The sequence below is a fragment of the Triturus cristatus genome, chromosome 7, assembly GCF_964204655.1.
Source record: "Triturus cristatus chromosome 7, aTriCri1.1, whole genome shotgun sequence".
NCBI classification, from domain to species: Eukaryota; Metazoa; Chordata; class Amphibia; order Caudata; family Salamandridae; genus Triturus; species Triturus cristatus.
Genome location: NC_140590.1, coordinates 315,593,907 through 315,615,506, shown reverse-complemented (window position 1 = coordinate 315,615,506; position 21,600 = coordinate 315,593,907). Strand labels below are relative to the sequence as shown.

General features: G+C 44.9%; 1 protein-coding gene across 2 annotated transcripts in view; it reads right to left on the bottom strand.

Annotated features, from left to right (window-relative positions):
• TMEM150B (transmembrane protein 150B) overlaps positions 1–21,600 on the bottom strand; it is a 136,412-nt gene that overhangs the window by 76,731 nt on the left and 38,081 nt on the right. The window contains exon 1 of one of the 2 annotated variants that reach the window (XM_085616376.1): positions 768–1,471. The exons of the other annotated variant lie outside the window; for it this stretch is intronic. The gene's annotated coding sequence lies outside the window, so the exon portion shown is untranslated. Of the gene's footprint in view, positions 1–767; positions 1,472–21,600 lie in introns of those variants that run through there. 2 annotated transcript variants of the gene reach the window in all.

Sequence of the window (21,600 nt, the reverse complement as noted above, 5' to 3'; positions counted from 1 at the left end):
GTCTCCACCTGCTCGGCCCTACTACGCTCTCTACGCAAAATCATGCCACTACTCCCCGCACAGGCTCGAGCACTAATAGTCAGGTGCACTATCCTTAGTCGCCTTGACTATTGTAATGCACTTCTGCTCGAGTCTCCAGCTGTGCTACTGGACAGACTCCAAAGAGTCCAGTCGGCCGCAGCCAAACTAGCCCTCGGATGGACCAGGAGATCCTCGGCCAAAGCAGCCTTAGCCGAGCTACACTGGCTCCCTTTGAAGCAGCGAATAGCCTTTAAAGCACTCTGCCTTGTCTTCAAAGCACTACACGGAACTGGCCCCAGATCCCTACAAAAAATGTTTTCCTGGTACACCCCCACCAGAACTCTCCGATCCGCCTCAGCCTGCCTTGTGAGGGTACCCAGATTCAACAAGGTAAGGACTAGGGGAAGATCCTTCAGAGTTGCCGCTGCTAAACTCTGGAACAGTCTGCCGGTCGACATCCGCCAAATTTCACAACTCCTTCCTTTCAGAAAGCGGATTAAAACTTGGCTCTTCCCCCTAAACTCCTCGCAACCCCTCCCCAGTCTCCCGTCTCTTCTCATTTTAGGAGTAATCTCTCAGCGCCAGGATACCTGCCAGGTGACAGCTGCGCTTTATAAATGTTTTAAATAAATAAATAGCGCCTTAAGTGTCTAGTGTAGCGCATGCCCCAAAACTCAGTTTAGCTCCTGGGATATTAGCTCCGTGTCCGGATTCCCCATACATCTCATGTCTGTCATACCACTCACTTGCGTTGCGGCGGTGGCTCCTTGGGCGGCGGGCGAGCCCTGGTGTATGCTGGTAGATTTCGGCAGGTAATAGCTGTGCTCCCCAGAAGAGGTCTCCGGGTCCCTCGGCAGCACGGACTCACAGACGCCGTGCTAGAGAAGCGGCTCCGGGCTGCACCCAGTTTTATGAGCCCTGCGCCTCCCCTGACGCTCTCCGTGGCTTTGTCCAAAGTGCAGCGCTATGGTGGCCTTATCTTCCGCCTGGTTATCGGGTGTTCTATTTTTAAACACACACTGAGGTGCATTTTATTCCCCTTTTTTTCAGGTACCCGGGAAATATAACCTCGTCGTACGGAATGACCTTTTTGTCCTATATATTCCCTCGGGCAAAAGTCAAAATCGGTTATGAGCCGGTATCCTGGTCTTTACGGCTGTTGTTATCTTTGCTCTTTTCGCGTGCGCAGCTGGCCTGGTGTTGCAGACTCCAGGTGAATGGCTGAGGTGAAAGAGATACCTCGCCCCTTACACCACAGAACATGAGCCGGGTCTGTTTGTCCAGAGGGCAGTCATCTCCTAAACATACAGTCACGTCCCATTTCATATACTGATATCCATAGACAGACCAGAGAGCATGCATTATCAGTTTCTGCCGACTGCACTGTACTTTGTATTAGCCTCTGCTTGTCTCTCGCTAACCCTTCTAGCCATCCTCCATCCATCTGTCTGTCTGTTTATCGATCAGCGTAGCTGCCCTTCCATTGGTCAGTCACCTCCTTCTCCGCCCATGTTTATCCACCCCATCAATACATGCACCTGTTTTGATTGGACCAGCCGTCTATCCGTCCATTTAGTACAAAACGTCTGCCCCCGTGGCCGACTGTCAGTCCACTATTCATTCATTCGTATGTCCTTCTGTCCTTTTAATATCTGCCCATCCTACTGTTTATCCATCCAACCAGCCATCTGTCCGTTCATTACCCATGAGCAGTCTGTCCGTCCAGCCAGTGCTTGATACGGAAACACAGAAGTGCAAATACTGTTCCAGAGTCCCAAGGTGCGCGGAAAGTAATATTCCATTAAATGTTTCTGACCCCAGCTGAGAAATGCGGGTATTCTCCTTTTCTTATTGCTGAAGTACAGGCACTCAGTACCTGATAGCACCTGCCCATTTAAAGCACTGCGTCCACCCATCCCTAACTATTCTTCCTCTCAACTGGGTACAATCATGTACCAATTGAACCTAAAACTGTTTCCATATGCTGTGCTAAACCTGGCAGGTGCATCAATCCCATTGGTTTGGGTCACACGAGATCTGAATGCGAGAATGCTTTTTTAAAGAAAATTAGGCAGTGCTTAATTTGAGGAGGTGGTTTTCCGTTCTCCCACGGCCACTTAATTGGTTTCCGGTGCTAGGCACTTAATTGTCAAGACTGCACTCATGACAGTCTGCCACTTGACGGCGCTGTTCATCTAATATAGAGATGAGCAGAACAATGGCGTTTATGAATACAATGCACATTGAAAATTACTAATGCCTGCCTCCCAGCCATTCCTTTAGCTTTGGGGGCCTGGAATAATCTGAACTGTCGCACTTGCAGGCGAGAGAGATGGTTTGTAGTTGTTTTTCGCAGCGATGACAGGGGCAGTGGTCGGTGCAGGCTGCAGTGGCATCTTGGTCAGGGCCCTGGCACATATTATTTTACAAACTAAGCACTGAATGTAGGGCTTCTTTTCCCGACCGCTCCAACTCCCTAAGGCCTTGGTTGATCTTGGTATCAATTTCAACCTTAGGAACTGTCCAATGGGGCAGCTGCCATTTTCACAGGTCCAATAAGGCGGCGGAGAGACCTATGCAGCCAACAGCCTCGTGGACACTGGGAGGTAAGACATGGATGAGGGGGGAGACTATGGAGCTGTGTGGAACTCTTACAACTGTGCAGAGCTGTGTGCATGGAACAAAGGCGCTGTGGGCGGGGCCAAAAGACCATAAGCACCTTTGTGTTCTTTTTCCTGTCCACCCCTTGTGCGTCACCGGGTTGGTTCACCCTGTTTGGGGGATTATGTTTACGTGGCTTACATATTTTGCTGGGATCTCACTGTGGAGAGGCTGTGTCTACATTTTTAACTCCACTCCCGACCCCTCAGTCTCATCAGTGATCAGTCTGCCCTATCAGCCCTGCTGTTTGTACCCTAGGGGGTCAGGCACACATTAATAGGCCACTTGGACCCAACCATACATAATGTAAACCCAAACCTATATTCGGGGCCACTGGAATGATGTGAATGTGTGGCTGCGGCATTTTTCTCTTTATTATGGATTTGCCATATTAAGCACAAAATCCTGCATAATGCGTAGATTTTAACATAAACAAATTCTAGCTCAAACAGTTCAAACATTACTAAGAACACAGCCGCACAGGTTGCCACACAGCGGAAGGTCCTTTTCAAAGGTTGGCCGGTCACCTTTCTGTTGATTAGTTCTTTATTTAGGTGATAAAGCAGTACTAATGAGCTGCAACGTATGTCCCGCCAGTGTTAACAAGTGGAAAAAAAGAGAAAATAATAAAGTAAAGCTATCACAAAATGTGCCACATTACGCCGCATAATTTGCTTTTTCTTGCTGCATATTTCCAGTGGCCCTGCCTATGTTCCGTAAAGCACCACTGGAATGAGAGCAGTTGGGAGAAAGCGTTGAGACTTGTTTGGCAGTAACGTGGGAGGGGAGTCGAGTATTATGACCCTGTTTGGGGCCTGAGACCCAACATTTATGCAAATATTTCCATCAACACAGGAGTTTGAGTGATACTAACAGGAGAAGACATTTTTTAACCAGAAAATATTATTCTGGAGCATGACAGAATTGTTTATGTGTAATGTTACCTGGAGAGTATGTCGATAAAAGTGCAGCTGTTCTGCGTTCATTGGCTGACATGACACCTTTAATGGGAATAGCACAGAAAAACTGACCAACAAGATTGTTTAATCCTAAACCTCAAAAAACGATTTTTACATGAAAAATAGTCCTCATTTGATCAGTGGAAGGTATGATCCAGAGAGCAGTGCACACAGCTATGTGTGCCAAGGAACTGAGTACACATCTTTGCATACGTTTGAACTAGGTGTGTACGTCTTCACTTGTACGATGAAATTCTGCAGTGTCAGATGTGTTGAGGGCAATTAAATCTGCTGAAGAAACGGTGGGAAATGAGAGATATTTGCTTTGTTAAAGCTGTGCAAAAAGCAACAAAGGTGCCGATTACGATCCGGTAAAAAAATTCCCCGTACGACTCGTATCCGGTCTTTTTACCGTACGAATCGTACAAGTGCCATACAAACTGCCAATTACAATTTGCATGGAAAAAAGTCCATACGAATCGCATTGGGAATTATTCCCCACACGTCCTCGGGTCGGAAAATGTGTCCGACACGTCCACGGACGATTTACCGTACAAATGTGAAAAGTGAAGTCCGACCGCGGAATTACGATCCATCCCGTGCGTCCGATGTTACAACCGTATGGAAAAAACACCGTCCGCACCGAACTCCCATAGCAACCATGGAGACATGTGCCCGCATACGCGCACAACACTGCCCCAGCCCCCGTACGTACGCGCCGACCCCCCCCAGCCCCCGTACGTTCGAGTCGTACGTGCTGGGGGTACGCACCGTACATACACGGGTGGGGGTACGACTCGAACGTACACGGGTGTACATACACGGGGGTACGACACGTACACGGGTGTACATACATGGGGGGTACGACACGTACACGGGTGTACATACACGGGGGTACGACACGTACACGGGTGTACATACACGGGTGGGGGTACGACTCGAACGTACACGGGTGTACATACACGGGGGGTACGACACGTACACGGGTGTACATACACGGGGGTACGACACGTACACGGGTGTACATACACGGGGGGTACGACATGTACATGGGTGTACATACACGGGGGGTACGACTCGAACGTATGGGGGCTGGGGGGTTCGGCGCATATGTACGGGGGCTGGGGGGGGTTCGGCGCGTACCGGGCCACCTACTCTGGTCGTTTCGTGCCGTACTTCGCTTTTCCGGCACTTTTCGGGTGCCGTGAAAATATTGCCGTCCGGACTGCTGTCGGTTCGAATCGTACTTCCTGGGTCGTGAAACGCTGCCTGAAAGCGTCCCGACGTCACGTCGCAGCATTCCCGGATCACATTCGTACGTATATTTTCGTCGGTCGGTGTTTTTTACGATTCGTACGGAAATGGTGTTTCCGTGCGAATCGTAATTCCATGTTTGTAAAGTTTTACAACCGGGTACGAGTCGGACGGAGAAAACGCTCTGACCGACGGTTCGTACCCGGTTTTTACCGGATCGTAATCGGCACCAAAGTGTCTTTTTGCCAGTGATATACATTATAAAGGTGAGAAAAGGGGACACTTTACTCGAGTGTGTAGTGATTTTTTTTAGAGAAAATCAAAAATGCTTTAATACCCATGCATTGAATGTAAGCAAATGCCAGTGGTTAAACAAATTGTAAACATTCCTCCCAAAACGTATGACAGAGCATTCTCCGGAGCGGCCCCCAGAATCTGGAATTCACTCCCTCCAAACATTAGAAAAATTCCAAACATGGCTACATTCAAGAGAGAAGCAAAGATCTACCTAATGAGCAAGTTCCTTCTTTAGGCAAGACTGTTCATCATCGGCATTGTGATCAATAGCCAGACGTCGCATAGTCCGGTCAGTTATGGATACATCCTGCACAAAATAACCACAAAGACACCAAAACTAACCAAAGACTGTTACTAGCTAGAGCTGATGTAGGTGTTACCTCTACTGACCAACAACGAATGTATAGATAAAATCACCAGTTAAGCTGCAAATACTTCTTAACTGTACAGTACTACTCTGGAGTTTTGATGTAAAACATACGGAAAGTACACATCGGAACCATTTGTATAGTAATATTGTTACACATTTATACACTAAACAGATCCTAAAATGGTTATTGTTGAAAATATTAGGAAAGACATGTACCAGAATCTTATATATATTAATGCTGCTATACCCATTGTACTCTAAACTGTACCTCATGGAACTGTGAAGCGCTCTGATACCCTTGGGTAACATTCGCACTAAATAAAACTCTACACATAAATAAATAAATCTCCTTTTGTGTATCTGATGTGCCGCCCTCAGTGGCAAGTGTATGCCAAGACATGGAACCCATGCTCACAATGCTACTGGAGCCAAACTACACCCAACCTACGAGTCCCAATCAGGGCTCAACCCTTTTTGGATTGCTTGTGTTCCGGTTCAGGGAGGACCTGGCCTGGCAGTTTGGGCTGGGCGGTTTCGTTTGGAGCAGGGTCAAGACTGATTTGTATATGGCCGGGTCCAAACTGAGGTGCCATGCTGGGCAAAAGAATGATGGGTTGGAATGCTACCCAAGTGATTCCCAGCAGTTAGACAAATTGCAGGTGTTTCTCCCTTTCCCTGTTGTGAGTTTGCAGTACTGCTCTAGGTGGCAAAGTTACACCCATGCATGGGTCCAGTGCTTACTGTGCCACTGCAATCAAGCTACACCTGCCTGAAGAGCCCCAAAAATGTTGAAACGGGTCCTGGGCTGCTTATGTTCCAGTCCAGACTAGACCAGGACTGGCAGTTGGGGTTGGGCTGTTCTGTTGGGAGCAGGGTAGGCCTGGGGGAACCTCGTGGACTTTCACTTCGTGGAATTCCTCGGAGTTACAAAAAACACACAGCAAGATTGAGCGGAATTATGAGAATGGGCTTAAATGGGCATGTCGTGCTGCTCATGCTGTTATTTAGGGCCGGGAGAACGTTCCACGCTGAAAAATCAGCGCAAATGGCACCACGCGGTGCACCCAAGGGCGCAGCTTCTCAAGTTAATTTAGCTGCAGCTCAGGGAGATTTTCTAATCAAGTGGCAGCTTTCGGACCGTGAACTGTCACGATCTCACACGACCGCCCACATTGGAGAAATCTTACCATGTGCCCACCTAGTGACCGAAAATCGTGCTAGGGCACACCAAATTTTGCACACGCTCACCAACTTACCATTAGTGAGCCACATGTGGGGGAAAACTCAGCCACATGGCAATTGGAGAAATGTGGCTGGCCGGTAGAGCGGAATATATTGCCCACCCCTAGAGTAGGGTCCAGATTGATTTGCACATGGCTCGGTTCAACCTAAGGGGGCATGGTGGGCAAAAGAGAGATGGGTTGAGTGCTCCCCTGAGCAATCGTCATTGGCTAGCCTTATTGCAAGCATCCTACCATCAACATTAGTGAGTTTGATGTCACGCCCTAATTGGCCAAGTGTGCAATCAGACGTGGATCCAGTACTCACTGTGCTTCTAGAACCAAGCTACACTTGATCCCAATCTGGGCCAAACAGGTTTTGGGATGCTAGTTTTCCAGTTCAGGGATGGCAGTTTGGGCTGGACTGTATTCCAGTTCAGACTGGACCTGGACTGGTAGTTCGGGGAGGACTGTTCCAATTGGATCATGGTCGAGACTGATTTGCTTATGGCTGAGTTCCAACTGAGGTGGCATGGTGGATAAAAGAACGATGGATTGGAATGCTACCCAGGGCGATTGCCAGTGGTTAGACTTATTATTGCAAGCATTCTCTCTTCACCCATATGTGTTTGAAGTCAAACCCTGAGTGCCCAAGGGTACGCCCAAATATGGGTCCTGTGCTCACTGTTTCACTCGAAGCAAGTTACGCCTGCATGAAGAAGCCGGTCTTGGGTTGCTTGTGATCCAGATCAGGGAGGACCTAGCCTGGCAGTTCAGGCTGGACTGTTCTGATATGAGCAGCGCCGAGACTGAATTTCTTATGGCTGGGTCCAAACTGAGATCACACAACGGACAAAAGTAAGATGGGTTCCAATGCTACCCTGAGCAATTGCCAGTGGTTAGACTTTTTGAAAGCATCCTCCCGTCACCTTTTGTGTGTTTGATGTCACATCAAGAGTGGCCAAGGGTGTGCCCAGACATGGGTTCTGTGCTCACTGTGCCAGTGGAACCAGGCTAAACCAGGCTGAAGAGCCCCAATAAGGACATAATTGGTCTTGGGTTGCTTGTGTCCCAGGTCAGGGAGGACCTGGCCTGGCAGTTCATCCTGGCCTGTTCCGGCTGGAGCAAGGTCGAGACTGATTTGCAGATGTGTGAGTCCAAACTGAGGTGACATGACGGGCAAAAGAGCAATGGTACCCTGTGAGCTGGCCAGTGGTTAGACTTATTGCAAGTATCCTCCCATCACCTTTTGTGTTTTTGAATTATCATGGGAAGTCACACTTTTGGGCCCTCCTCCCTTTTTTTGGCCCCCGCTTCACAGACCAGCTCGTGACTCTCCATGAAGGAGCAGAGGTGGGTGAACTTTATAAAAAATGTTTTGTGAAGATTCTTCAAACAGCACCAAAGTTATCCGTGAAATAAAAAGAGCACTTCCTATGGAAACATTGACTTGACTACTACTACACAGTGTGTCAACCACTAACATATAATATATATTTCTTTAAAACATTTAATTATATCTTTAAATGTGTATGTGTGTGTGTATATTTATATATATATATATATATATATATATATATATATATATATATATATATATATATATAAATATTATTCAATTTCCAGAAAAACGGAATGTCGACGCCGTGTCGTTTGGAAAGTTGTTTTAATGTCAGCTGAAAAGAGTCAGACGCGTTTCGCCTGCCCAGCAGGCTTGTTCACCAACAACTCCAATAAAGTTTTTACCACCATTTAAGCTTGTGCATACATTCCGTGTCACATGATAAACTACAACAATGAAAAGTGAAGACATACTCGTAGTTCTTTGGTTAAATAATATGCCAATCTCATTTACGCTATTTCATATGAGGTTCAGACATTATTATATAGTTGGATATAACTAATAGACACAGGCGCGGTAGTTTATATGATGTAACAAGAATATTAATGGATTTGGATAAATTATATGAAAGCCCACTGGGGCGTTAAATGTCAAAAAAACATTGAGGCATTTGGAGCGAAATATTGATTTGGACTCTGTGACACAAGCGCAGTGATTAGTCTCACTAGAGATATCAATGAGTGTAAATAATGATTATCGTCATGGCAATGAAATAGGCCATTTTGAATGCCACTAACAGTGTCCATTGCTGTTAATAATTTGATATCCAACTATTCAATAATATCTGATCCTCATATGTAAAAGCGTAAACGAGATTGTCATTGGAATCTGTGACACGAGCGCAGTGATTGATCTCACTAGAGATATTAATTATTGTAAATAATGATCAACGGTAAAGTAATGAAATAGGCCATTTTGAATATTACCAAAAGTGTCTATTAGTTATATCCAACTATATAATAATTTCTGAACCTCATATGAAATTGCGTAAATGAGATTGGCATATGCTTTCACCAAAGAACTACGAGTATGTCTTTACTTTTCATTGTTGTAGTTTATCATGTGACACGGAATGTATGCACAAGCTTAAATGGTGGTAAAAACTTTATTGGAGTTGTTGGTGAACAAGCCTGCTGGGCAGGCGAAACGCGTCTGACTCTTTTCAGCTGACATTAAAACAACTTTCCAAATGACACGGCGTCGACATTCAGTTTTTCTGGAAATTGATTCATATTGTTGGACCGGGCTTCGGTGGTCCATTAGCGCCGATGCGCCTTGCGTTCAGGAGTTGGTGGGTTGCAGAAGCAAGTTTGGAACCAATATATATATATATATATATATATGAACGCTACTGCTTGCCCTGTGCAATGAGATGCACTCCAACATGACTGAACTTGATCGTGTTCACGAAGGTGTTTTAACTGTGCTGCCTGGTGGAATAAATCAAAATTGACAAGCTGTTGTGGGCCTCCTCTCTGGGTGCTATTTTCGTATGGAATGTAAATGCGGCCTGCCCAGGTTTGCGGAGAGCCCCTCCCCTCGGAAGAGCGGGTCCGACATTGTCACTGAAACAGCGTTAAAGGGACTACGTGACATTCCCCCAGGATAAGAACAGCATGGTAAATCCGCTGAGTGCATGGAGCGAACCACTGTAGTTTTTAATATTCAACTAGGACAATGGGCGGCAGGATCTACTAAAGAACTGCTAACACCGCAATGCAATACGCTGACACGCCCAAAGGCGGGACTATGTGATTATTTAAACCTACCTGCTTAGCTGCCTTTCCAAGTATGCCATTTTGCATGATGAAGAGCGAGAGACGCTCGAAACGCGTAGGAATTGCATGGCTGAACTTGCTTGTGTTCCCGAAGGTGTTTTAACTGTGCTGCCTGGTGGAATAAATCATAATTGACACGCTGTTGTGGGCCTCCACTGTGGGTGCTTTTTTCGTATGGAATATACATATATTCAATGAAAAAAACATAGGTTTTACAGACGTTAAAGTTCGGAATTAGCATTTAAAAAACCTTTGAAATTCACTGAAAAAACCATAGGTTTCAGGGACGTTATAGTTAGTTGGACATTTGACTCATATAAAACCAGAGAAATTCGCCCATTATAGTTTGTTGAGCTAACTATAACTCGCGCGCTCGCAATGCACTGGTGATGATGTCACAAATTACATCACTCATGACATGGTCAGTGACATCACTGATGACATCTCAAATGACATCACTGATGACATCATCCACGTGATAATCTGATGCACATATAGATGGTGTAATATAAACTTTGATACACGCACTCTAAAATACAGACGACTATTTTTAAACCATCCAATTAACCAATAGATCAATACACAATTTCCTCGTACCTTCTGAAAAACTGTTTATTCTTTTACTGCTACACCTCATATAACTACCCAACCATCTCAGATGTCGTGCTGTGCTATACTAACTAAAACATACATCCAGAAAAAACAAAAGACCCCCCTTATCCTCCCGTCTGCTCCTTCAATTCTGCCAAGTACTGTTGGGCCTTGATTTCAGAAAAGAACATTCTAACAAGCCCTTTAACTATAACCTTGAGCCGTGCTGGGAACAGTAAGTAGGCCTCGTGTCTGAAAGGGAGCAATCAACTGTCTAAGCCTCCACCTTCTTTCCACAGTGGCATGGCAAAAGTCTGGGCGGGCAAAGAATGTAACCCCGTCAACCGTACGTCTGGCCTCTGGTTTTGCCTTAGCCATAATTTCCTGCCTAAGAAGAAAATTACCAACGTAGACAAGAATTGGCCGGGGTCTTGCAACCTGAGGCGCCCCATGCATTTTTTTGGGGGTCAATGGGAATCGGTGAGCTCTTTGCACATCACTCTCCCAGCTCCAGGACGTCATCTCAGGAAAGGCCCCCTTCAACAAGCTAATAACAAACAGCCTAACATCCTGCCCTTCGACCCCTAGCGCAACCCCCAAACGTCTTATGTTATTCCGCCTCTGGCGGTTCTCAAAATCCTCCAACTTCCATTGGAAATCCTCTGCTGCCTTCTCCTGTGCCTCCTTGAATGAGTGCCATCTACTGACGTCATCTTCCAACCTTCCCGTTCTTTCCTCAACATGGGCAACCCTATCTGCCATGTCTTCATATAACTTATTCATTTTTCTCATAGAGCTCTGGATTTTCTTTGCTGCCTGCTTAGCTCCCCGGCTCGCTGACCTGGCTTCGCCTTGCATTTGCTTCAGGGTAGTATAAAGAAGATCCAGTGAGGGGGCCTGAGGTGGGCTACTTGGGTTGTTCTGCCCCAACTGCAGATCAGCTCCCCCACCCTCTTGATAAAGTTGCGATGTGGCGGAATAGTCCCAGTGGAGTTTCCTGTTAGCCCCAGCATTTAATGGGCTGAGCGGGGGTTTAGATTTTGATTTTGTCCTTTTCTTCTGCTGAAAGTCCCTATGAGTCGCAGGCGCCTTCTGCACTGACAAGCTCACCGCTGAATCCAAGTCAGAACTACTGGATAGACTTCCTTCACTGGATAAAAGGGAGTCCGAGTCGTCGTTAAGAGAGAAAAAGCAATCCCTGTCTTATCCTGAGTTAGCTCTTATGTCTGTCTTGTAGCCCCCACATCACCAATTGCAGAAGAAATTGCGAGGCGGGTCTTTACAAGGCTGATCACATTATCGCTTGGTAAAGCCTCTCCCACCCCCTCCTCCAGCTAACTCGGGCTTAGAACAAACAACATCGCTCACTCCCACCAGCGGACTTGCCTTCCTCCGTGATCCGCGTGTCCTGGACACCAACTAATGGCCCCGTAAGCACAGCGCTCAGCTTGCTTTGCATCTTGCCGGGAAGTGCCTGCAACATTGTTTCCACTCGTTGCCCAGCAAGCGCACTTCCAGCATCGTCAGGCCGCACAGCACCAACCTCATTTTCGACCGTCTCTGCCGCCTTCATGAAAAAAGACTCTTGTAAGGTAGGCTGCCGGAATACAGATTCCTTGGGTTCCTTAGACTTAGCCCCATCCGTCCCAGCTTTCGCCACTGCTGATTTTCGAGTGGCTCCGGTCAGATCTTTACCGCTGCTGTTTACCGCGGATCCACCGCCGCCATTACCCCGCGGTTCGTCTGGTTTTTAAGTAATTCCTCTACGCGGCTGTGTCATGCCACGTTGTATAGGAGCCAGAGCTGCCGGGTCTTTTGATGTTTCCTTGACGCCACCATTCTCCTGTTGGTCCTTCTGGCCGTTCAGGTCCTTCGGTTGCTTGGGCCCCCTTGGTGCCATGCTGTGCTTGCCTCTTAGCGCCTGTAGACAACTAGACAGCCGACCAGAATGATAATGTATCAAAGATGCCGTTATCTGCGGCAACCACCGGAGCAAACAGAAGTCCTGGGCCCAGGCAGCCAACCAATAATTTGCTTGAAAAGGGACCTCCAGCATTCCTTATAACATGATTAGAGCATGGGAAGAGGGAGAGAGAACTGCGACCTCTCGCTGCAGTCAGTCAGCGGCCATCTTGCCCCCAGGACTGCGTCATCTTCAATAGCAACTCGATCTGAATTGTGAACACTGCTGTCTGCAGTGTAAATTGAAGGCAGTAGTGAGCACAGTCTTCCATGAATATTTTTTCTCACTTCCTCTTCACAAAATACAACAACATAAATTACACAAAACTCTGCAATAAATAAATCAAAACAATTCGAATTGTGATCTCTGCTGTCCACTGTGTAGACTGTTATTCAGTGTTCTTTACCACTGCCAAGAAGAATTTGGTCATTGTACTAGACCTATAAGTCATCTTAAAAAAGTTCTTCAAGCAAGTATTCTAAGAGGCTATTGTGTATATTTCAATAGACTTTGTAGTTAGTTGCCTACTGGATTCTGTTATTAAACAATCACCACTCGATCTGAATTGTGAGCCCTGCTGACCGCAGTGTAGGCCAGAGGCAGTGGTCATTATTGCCTCATAGCCACGTGCCGTTGAATTAGAAAGCATGGAGTTGGTTGCACCTGATCGGAGGGGGTGCACACAAATCATCACAGACTTTAACATCTGACATCCTCAATCACAGAATCAAGACCCCGTTTCACTGTTCCGACCTGTTGTACAGCGGTGTACTCCACCGACTTCAGTCAGCCAAGCCCAATAATCATGTGCAGCAGTTAGCTACGGAAGCACAGAGTCTGATGCCCCTCAACGGAGGGAGTTCTGTGAAAACCAAGCAGCACGTAATATCGTACATCGTCCATTTTGGGATCAAGACACCGTTCCACTGTTGGGACGTAGAGTTGGTTGCACCTGTTCAAAGGGAGTACCTTCATCTCCACTCTCAGATGCAGTTCTAACATCGTCCATCGTGGGATCAAGACCCTGTTTCACTGTTCGGACCTGCTGTACCGCGGTGTACTCCAGCGACTGCAGTCAGCCAAGCCCAATGACCATGTGCAGCAATTAGCTACGGAAGCACAGAGTCTGATGCACCTCAACGGAGGGAGTTCTGTAAAAAACAACAAGCAGCAGGTAATATCGGACATCGTCCATTCTGGGATCAAGACACCGTTCCACTGTTGGGACCTAGAGTTGCTTGCACCTGGTCAAAGGGAGTACCTTCATCTGCACTCTCAGATGCAGTTCTAACATCGTCCATTGTGGGATCAAGACACCGTTCCACTGTTGGTACCTGTTGGACTACTGTGTTAGTAGTATACAGAGCACTCCACAGTGCTGGGCCTCAGGCTGGGCGCTGTCTGCCTGTGTCGCGGTAGCCAGCGTTGATCTCAGGAGCCTTCCCAGCTCACAGACCTCGGCACAAAAGCTTCTGCCGGCACGTGGTGGGCCCTATTTCACATACAGCGGTGTCGAAAGGTTAACTGTGGGGCAAATGTGCGTCGCAGCGGCCATGGCAGTTTCTGGGTACCAGCAGGCGGAGAGCATTATTCCCGCAGCCACCTTCGCTCACGGCATCAGCCTCGTGGCGGTGTAAGCTGCGCAGACCTGACAGACATGTTCGCCATTCCGGAAGAGAACCACACCCAGAGAAACGTGCCTTTTATTCATACCCCTACGCTAGCCTTCCGTACGCTGAGCCAGCCCACTACGCTAAAGATTTGGGGGGGAGGGGACACGTACGCCCTGTTTTCGTAATCTTTCCTACTGACTGTACTATCATGGTTGCATCCACTGTCCACTTCACTCAATAGACCATCAGTGTATGTTGACATGTACATGTCTGTGCTCTGCATACTCAAGTCTGTCCGGCACATCCCCTCAACACTTTGCATTGTATACTTTTATAATCAAGACTCACTTGCCACCTTCGCACATACTTTGCTCCCATCTCTCCCCGCATTCTGCATTGTGTGGCAGAGGTGCTATGTTTGGTTTGTGTACATGGCTAGCCAGGGTTGCCACAGTACGTAGTGTTGTTGTGTCTGCTAGGAGTACATGTTGTTTGTCATGTTGTATGTGATTATATAAGGTAGCGAGTTTATTTACGAGCAGTGGTTTTGCCCATTTACATATCGCTGTCTTAAAGAGGATTCAGAAGTTTTTCTCACAGGTGAAAAGTGGGACCAGAATGGCAGTCATTCATTACTATGCAAGAATGTCCAACTGCACGACGCTTCTAAGCTTACAGCCCCCAATCTTGCGTGCTTTCTTAAAAGCACGCCAACTCCCACAATCAGACCAACATTCACACAGACTTCTATCGGCAGTTATATGCTTCTTAATAACATGGACTGCTACGCAATGTGAGCTGGCATACCGTATGTCCTTACTGTTTTAAACCGGATAACTTCTTCTGGCAATCTCTATTCCCACCCACACAAAGTAACTCCCAAAGTTCAACTTGGCCTTCAATACCTATTTTGAAAACAGATTTTATTAAAGTGCTTTTGTTTCAAACAGAAGTGTCCCTCACTTCTCCAAAAGTAATTTATCGACTGCAGATAGCACGAACCTCAAGTAAAATACACTCCCTTTTAAATACAAACCTCCTATTACACTTTGTGAATTGTTACACAATTTTCAACACATCTGACATTTAAGGTCTGGCACACTTTTTTAACACTGTCTCCTCCGGCCTTGTCACCAGCTTTCAAACTGTTTTTAGTCTAATACCAGACTTAATTCATTCGATCATCTCTGGAATAACAGGAACAGTGCCCATAATTCTCACTCTGTTTGCGGCCATCCTACTACTATTTTGGGTGGTTAGAAATGGCTGCACTCCCTGTGGTAACAAGCATGTCTGACAGAATACGCCTCTACGCGAAGCTACATCAATACCGTGAAAAAATGGAACAACTTTTCGGCTGCCTGCCTCTATCTATTATCGGAGTCAGCTACAAAATGACATTTATTTACACATATACAATCTGCGTGCAGCCATCTTTTTATTGCAAAACTTGCCCAATCGACTGGCGAATGGATCTATGCCTTGCCAACATACCAGCAAACGCTCCCGATATCCAGCAGGTAATGGAGTGTCTTGAAAACCATGAACTTGATTGCTTGGGCAGTGGACCAATGGCGGATGCAACGCAAAAAGGTATCCTGGCGGAATGGCATTTCTGCGCAGCCGCGAAAGATCTCCTGCAACGTGCGACCTTTGACAACATCGCAGATTGCCTGCCAATTCAAATTGCCGCTCCAATATTAGAGGAACATTACTGTCCCTTCGAGGATATGAATTGGATTGCTTCGCTTTTCTCACACAATGGCAACAATCGCCTCTTGGAACATTACGCATCTCAAGCCGCTGAAGAACTTCCGGACTGCAATCTCCAAGACTTGTAAGAAATTCACTTTATTTTTGGATTGATTTTTTCCAACTTTTTTTTACTTTTTCCTATAAAAATGTTTAATACACTTCAATTGAACTATTTCCATATAATAACTTTCTAAGTATGCTTAGGCATTTGAACTCTGTTTTCATTATTGGCCCTTACGTCTCCAGACTAATCAGGGATGGATGTATGGCCTATGCAAATACGCTATTTACTTGCTAAATTAGCCTAAACCTGACATCCATTTTGAAACCAGGTCTATTCTTTGTACACACGTCTCTCTGCCTGCCTGTTATCCACTAAGACCTTTCACACAAATTAGCTCATCCTCAGCCTCTGCTCACGAGCTGGCGATCAAGATCAAAAAAGACGGCTTTGTTTAGGAACTGGTTGGCACAGTGTGGTAATCGTGTCCTACCTTTATTTTCATTCTACAATTTACAGTCATTCATGTCTAATAGGTATTGTTTATGTCACATGGAACTGTATGTAATGTGGAATTGACTGATGCAGGAGCTTAGGTTTGAATACAGCAGAAGCGGTTGGAGTTTGCCTCAGCTGGATGCCTTAGCTCTTGTACCAGTGGGTCCATTTATGGCACTTAAATAAAGACACTTTTTATATAACTTGCAGACTCCATCACTTTATCCCACACAGCCACTTTCTTAAACACACCTGATTTCACCATTTGTCTTCTGTGGCATTGCAACATTCTGCATTATATTCTTCACGATTATTTCTTTATTCCTGCTTGCTAAAACACTCCATTCGAGTCTTCAGACCGGTTGGGATGAGTAGTTTGCTTCCCACTCCCGCTATAGTCTAAACCCAAACTAACACCACTTGCACAGCTATGCTACAGCGGGCAGTATGTTACAGCGCCCAGAGCACATCAGTTTACAGCAATCAGCTCACGGTTTCATCCCCGAGTGTACCAGCACCTCACCTCAGCACCATCACACTCTGGGCAAAACAGCACTTTCACACCGGTAGGGGTGAATACATCACTTCAAACTCTCTGTGTGGCACACCCTAACCACCCCACAGACCTCACAGCGCTTCTACCCTCCTCTTTCCTACTCTTTTCACCCTTTTTTCCCTTTACTTGCCTCAACGGAATCACAAAATGGCTGCCAACACTTCCTAGCTGCAACAGCTCGCACCGCTCGCAGCCAATAAGCAGCAAGCTCGTGCTCGTAACGCCTCAGCCAATCAGATGGCAGATCTCTGTAAATTTCGATATTTCTCCAAAACTACTGAACGGATTTACATCAAATAAACAAAAGCATGCTTTCTAGACCATGACCCTTCTCCCTACCAGATTTGGGGTAATTCCATTTACCCATTCGACCTGTAGCCTTGTCTAAAGTTTCCTATGGAAATTAACAAGGAGAAAACACGTTTTGGGACCTCCCTTTTTTCTCGGCCCCCCTTGACGAATCACCCCCAAACTTTCAACATAGGAGATGATATGAACAAAGAATTAGTTTGGAAAATGTAATGAAGATTTATCAAACAACACCAAAGTTATAAGCACAACAAAAAATGCTCTTCCTATGGAAACCTGGTCCTAACTACAACTACGTACTGGCGACCGCGAGTAGGTTATATATATATATATATATATATATATATATATATATATATATATATATATATATATATATATATATATATATATATATACATATATATACATATATATATATATATATATATATATATATATATATGCTGGCATTGCTGTGAGACAAAATAAAAAACTACTCACTCGCTTCCTGGGTCAGTGTTCGTCTGTTCCTGCTCTCCTCGTGACTGTTGGTTGGCAGGAGATTTTATGGCGAAGTTCTTCGATATATGTATGTATGTATATATGTATATATATATATATATACATATATATATAAATATATATATAAAAAATAATATATATATATATATATTATCTACTGGCGGTCGCCAGTAGATAGTTATAGTTAGGACCCTGTTTCCATAGGAAATCCGCAACATTCTATTTGGAATAACTTTGGCGCCGGTCGGTGAATCCTCGCGAAATTTTCAAAATAGGTGGGGCGCTACGCTCCGCTCCTACCCTGAAAGTCTCGGGGGGATTCGTCAAGCGGGGGCTGAGAAAAAAGGGGGGTCCCAAAACGCGTTTTTCCCATGCATTTTTCCATAGGACCTTTAGACACAGCTACAGCCCGAACGGCTGAACAGAGTTACTTGAAATTTGGCAGAGAGGTAGTCCTCAGGTCAAGGAAGTGCCTTTTGTAGGTCTGGTGTAAATCTGTTCAGTAGTTCCTGAGAAAATAGCATTTAAATCAATATATATATGTGGGCGGAGCCTAACCACACATCTCATCCTGAGATCTGATTGGCTGTAAGCACTTCATCCAAGAAGTGTTGGCAGCCATCTTGGGACCAATATACATGATAGCACCTCATTAAAAAGCATTGCAGTTAATAGAAGGTTTTAAGACTTTAGTTACATTATAAATCATTTGTTGATGGTACCATACTCATTTTAGGAATTGTGGTATGTTCTAAGGTGATTTCACCATGTGAAAAAGCCTTCTGCTGGGATATCATGATTGAGAGAAAAATATTTTCTCATGCTTTTACCACAGAGGTTTGGAAGGTGATCTATAAGCTAAACTGAGAGCTTATTTTCTGTAAATTCACATTATCTTTCTCAGTCATGTGAGAATGAAGTCTGACATTCTCAGTAAAACATGTACATCCAACAAGGGCAGAGACTGTCAGTTGATTCCTTTGTGTTCTACTGCAGCTTTCCAGAGTGTTCCAAAGAACTACTAGAGCGCTAACCGTCCTATTTATGATAAATGTATGGCACACCTGAAGCCATCTTGCTTGGATTAAAGTGGTAACTCTTAAAACATTTAATTTAAAAAGGAACAAAATGAGGGGGTTCATTTTTCCATAAAAAGTATGATTAGTGCTGCAGAAAGAAAAATTAGGGCACATTTTGAGTGACTTCTCAAATCCTCTTCTATTTCATTAAAAAATTCTGACATGCAGACTGAAACATGCACTTTCAATACCAGCAGCAGTTTTCCCTGGTGAGCAGTAGCTTTACTACAGTGATCTAATGAGCAAAAAGAGTGCTAACATTCTGATTTTATGGCAAATGTGTGACACATTTGAATGCCTTCTTGATGGAATCAAAGTAAAAAACTGAAAGTATTTCCTACTGAGGAGACTGCAGTAAATGAGGAAATTAGGAAACTTCATAACAAATAAGTCTCCCAAGATGGCCACCAGAGACAAAAGAGCCCAAATGTAGCCCAAATATCACCCAGATGTAGCCCAAGTATAGCCCAATGACAGAATGTCCAAGAACGTTCTTAAAAACAACTAGAGCACTTACTGTCTTCATTATGACAAAAGTATGGCACACCTGAAACCATCTTGATTGGAATAAACTGGTAACACTTAAAACATTTAATTTAAAAAGGAACACAATGAGGGGGTTCATTTTGCCATAGAAATTATGATTAATGCTGAAGAAAGAAAATGAGGGCACATTTTGAGTGACTTCTCAAATCCTCTTCTATTTCATTAAAAAATTCTGACATGCAGACTGAAACATGCACTTTTAATACCAGGAGCAGACTTCCATGGTGAACAGTAGTTTTACTACAGTGATCTAATGAGCAACTAGAGTGCTAACATTCAGAATTTATGGCAAATGTGTGACATATCTGAATACCTTCATGATGGAATCAAAGTAAAAAACTGAAAGCATTTCCGACTGAGGAGACTGCAGTACATGAGGAAATTAGGAAACTTCATAACAAATAAATCTCCCAAGATGGCCACCGGAGACAAAAGAGCCCAAATGTAGCCCAAAATCACCCAGATATAGCCCAAATATAGCCCAATGACAGAAGTGTGCAAAACACTTATTATTTTGTGTTTTTGCAGTGTTATATAGTGCAGACTTGTCAGGTATTGGAGTGCTTTACATGAGCATTGGTTACATCACACAAGAACAAATTCATTTTGGTTGTAGACATGGGGAGACTAAGTGATTTGACCAGAATCACAGAATGTCGAGCTGAAGCAGAAACTTCAACCTGGTTCCCCAGTTGCAAAGTCTGCAGTTCTGGAAGTAACACCACATCCTCTCCCCTAAGTGCAACATTTAATCAAGTTGTCAACTAGATAAAAAAACATAAAGATAACAAATAATTTAAAAGTGCTTTGTCGCTATTTGAAAACTCAGAAAATATGTCCTTATTTTAGTCTTTTAGAGCACTAACCATAATTTTGATGCCAATAAGACCCTCTCATATATGTAATTTCTAAAGGAATGCTCTAGGTATTACAGTTTTGATTACATCAAGATGATGTCAGGCGTTCCACACTTTTGTAATAAATATAGAATGTTAGCAATCTAGTTGTTCATTAGGATACTGTTGAGAGGCAGAGGCCAGGGGCACGGACTCTGAAAATTGAAGCCAGGTAGGAGGGTGCAAAGGCAACAATTTAACCACACTGAGCAGGCAGGAAGGGCCGTGGAAGCACAACAGACTATGGAGGGCAGTGGAAAGGGGGGCAGGGGCAACAAACCAACAATACAGGACTTGCAAGAGAGGCTGTTGGAGGGAAGATCTATTACGGGTCAAGGAAGCTAGGGGCGGTCCCCAGAGCCCCGGGAGCCACCACAGAACTGAGCAGGAGAGTGAGTCAGGGACAAAAGGGGCACCTTAATTTGAGCCGGGGTGCCTAGGAACGCTTGCTCCAAAAATGAAGAAAACAGACATATGAGACATGGAATTGGAGGCAGAATACAATGGCAGTTTAATGAGAAGATGCAACTTCAAAGAAACCGCAGAATAGAGACATAAAGTACAAAATACAGAATCCAGATAATCATACAGCTGTCATGATATTCTCTGTATCTCAATTAATGGACTGACAGAGAGAGAGAGAAAACACATCTATAAATGCATCATGAGAAACAAGTTACACCAAGGAAAATGTTACCTAGGAACACTCACATTTACTCTTAGAGCAAGCATTCCTGCAATTACAATACAACATCTTTTAAATGCAAAAGTAAAGAGAACAATGGTTAAACATAACATGACATTTCATATAGGTAAAATAGAATAAGATACTTCAAGCAAAGCAGAGCAAGACATTTTAAGCAAAGGAAGACAAGAGCTCCCAGGTCTTGGGGAAAACCTGCACAGCCTGTTAACCTACATACAGACGGCGAGGTTGTCCGTTGATATCTGTGGGTGCTCCCTTTTTATATCATTTTGTGGGCTCCTTTGCACGCTACATCTACCTACGTATGCTACCCAAAAGCTTCGTCTGCAGATTTTACCAGACATTTCGTCATTTACCCACTTAATGCTGGCAATGGACTGGGTGAAAAGGTCAGTCTCTCAGGCCAATCGCTTATCGTAAGTTCCATAGAGCAAGCAGAAAATAATGGGTATTGTACAGGAATTCAATATATTCATGTATAAAATCTCCTCAGTTCTCCTAACTTGATGCTCTGCGGTTGCCACTTCCTTAAAAGCGGGAAACCTGCCCAGGAAGCAAGTACCAGTCCAGGATGCAGCCTACTGTATGTCGACAGCTTCAGGGGGATGTTGAACTTTGATA